Source organism: Lepidochelys olivacea, assembly GCF_965140295.1.
Source record: "Lepidochelys olivacea isolate rLepOli2 genome assembly, chromosome: 25".
NCBI classification, from domain to species: Eukaryota; Metazoa; Chordata; order Testudines; family Cheloniidae; genus Lepidochelys; species Lepidochelys olivacea.
This window is the reverse complement of record NC_140435.1, coordinates 8,341,548-8,344,020: the sequence shown is the minus strand read 5'-3', so window position 1 is coordinate 8,344,020 and position 2,473 is coordinate 8,341,548.

Genomic DNA, 2,473 nt, shown 5'->3' with positions numbered 1-2,473 from the left:
GGGGAGAGACCTGGCCCTGAACATTGGTGGGTCCAGGCCCCCATGCCCTGAATTTGTTGGAGCAAGGGCACCATGGGCCCATATAACTCGCCGCCCCTGATCGGGAGAGTTGTTATTGGTGTGATGGTAGTGCTTAGAGACCCGGTTGTACAGGGTGCCGTACATCCAGGTAACAAGAGACAGTACCTGTCCCCAAGAGCTCACCCCCGAAATAGACACAACATACAGGAGAGGCAGAGAAGTGACTGGTCCAAGGTTGCCCAGCAGAACCAGGAAGAGAACCCTGACTCCCGTCTGCATTGCCACCTGGATTCTAGCTCTGGCTCTGACACTCACCTGGGTGCCTCAGTTTCCCATTCTGTAAAGCGCTTTGAGATCCACCGTTGAAAAACTCAGGGAAGTTGCTCAGAGTTGTTGTTTGATCCCTGGTTCAGCAGGGACCCTTGGCTGGATAATGCCAGCCACGGCACAGGGGATGCAGCCGGTGCGCTCGGAATGGGACAGGTCCCCTGGCTTGCACACTCTGACCCCTCCCTGGTCACCTCCTGGGTTGAGTGGCCTCTTCTCGCTAATCCAAGGAGTTTTTAATGCAGCTTGAGAGAAACTCCGGCCTCTGTCCCCCATGTTCCTGTGCAAGAAGCCCCAACCTCCTGCCCAGCCTGCAAATAAGGAAGTGGGGATAGTGTCGCTACAGTATGTATGAAGTATGAATACCTCACCCCCCCGTTTTGCACAGCTTCCAGAGTAACTGGGCGCGGGGGGGGGGGGGGGATTCAAGCATAAAGCAGGCACCTAGCCTACCGGGAGATGGGGGGTTCGCTGCCGCAAATGAAGCAAACTCGGGCTTGCAAAGGGTGGGGTGAATAGTTCACCCAATTAAGCATGGAAATAGCAGCCATGCAAACCCTGCCGGGCGGGGGGGGAGGCGAGAGTAATTGCTGCAGCCTATGAATTATGCATCCGACATGCACGAAGCACTGAAGCATGCAGGCCTGGTGCACACATTGCAGGGAGGGATCATTGCAGCCTGTGGAGCACGGGGGTGGGGGGTGGTTGCAGCCCGGGGAGCAGGCAGCCCCTCCAGGCGGGGGTGGTTGCAGCCCGGGGAGCAGGCAGCCCCTCCAGGCGGGGGGAGGGGGGGTGGTTGCAGCCCGGGGAGCAGGCAGCCCCTCCAGGCGGGGGGAGGGGGGGTGGTTGCAGCCCGGGGAGCAGGCAGCCCCTCCAGGCGGGGGGAGGGGGGGTGGTTGCAGCCCGGGGAGCAGGCAGCCCCTCCAGGCGGGGGGAGGGGGGGTGGTTGCAGCCCGGGGAGCAGGCAGCCCCTCCAGGCGGGGGGAGGGGGTTGGTTGCAGCCCGGGGAGCAGGCAGCCCCTCCAGGCGGGGGGAGGGGGGGTGGTTGCAGCCCGGGGAGCAGGCAGCCCCACCAGGCGGGGGAAGGGGGGGTGGTTGCAGCCCGGGGAGCAGGCAGCCCCACCAGGCGGGGGAAGGGGGGGTGGTTGCAGCCCGGGGAGCAGGCAGCCCCTCCAGGCGGGGGAGGGGGGGTGGTTGCAGCCCGGGGAGCAGGCAGCCCCTCCAGGCGGGGGAAGGGGGGGTGGTTGCAGCCCGGGGAGCAGGCAGCCCCTCCAGAGTGGGGAGGGGGGGTTGCAGCCCGGGGAGCAGGCAGCCCCTCCAGAGTGGGGAGTGGGGGGTTGCAGCCCGGGGAGCAGGCAGCCCCTCCAGGCGGGGGAAGGGGGGGCTTGCAGCCCGGGGAGCAGGCAGCCCCTCCAGGCGGGGGGGCGGGTGGTTGCAGCCCGGGGAGCAGGCAGCCCCTCCAGGCGGGGGAAGGGGGGGTGGTTGCAGCCCGGGGAGCAGGCAGCCCCTCCAGGCGGGGGAAGGGGGGGTGGTTGCAGCCCGGGGAGCAGGCAGCCCCTCCAGAGTGGGGAGGGGGGGTTGCAGCCCGGGGAGCAGGCAGCCCCTCCAGAGTGGGGAGTGGGGGGTTGCAGCCCGGGGAGCAGGCAGCCCCTCCAGGCGGGGGAAGGGGGGGCTTGCAGCCCGGGGAGCAGGCAGCCCCTCCAGGCGGGGGGGCGGGTGGTTGCAGCCCGGGGAGCAGGCAGCCCCTCCAGGCGGGGGAAGGGGGGGTGGTTGCAGCCCGGGGAGCAGGCAGCCCCTCCAGGCGGGGGAAGGGGGGGTGGTTGCAGCCCGGGGAGCAGGCAGCCCCACCAGGCGGGGGAAGGGGGGGTGGTTGCAGCCCGGGGAGCAGGCAGCCCCTCCAGGCGGGGGAAGGGGGGGTGGTTGCAGCCCGGGGAGCAGGCAGCCCCTCCAGGCGGGGGAAGGGGGGGTGGTTGCAGCCCGGGGAGCAGGCAGCCCCTCCAGGCGGGGGAAGGGGGGGTGGTTGCAGCCCGGGGAGCAGGCAGCCCCCTTCCCTCCATGTCTTTGCACCAGGCTCCTGCTCCTCCTTCCCCGGGGGCCGTGCAGGGAGCAGGACTCAGGAGGAGGC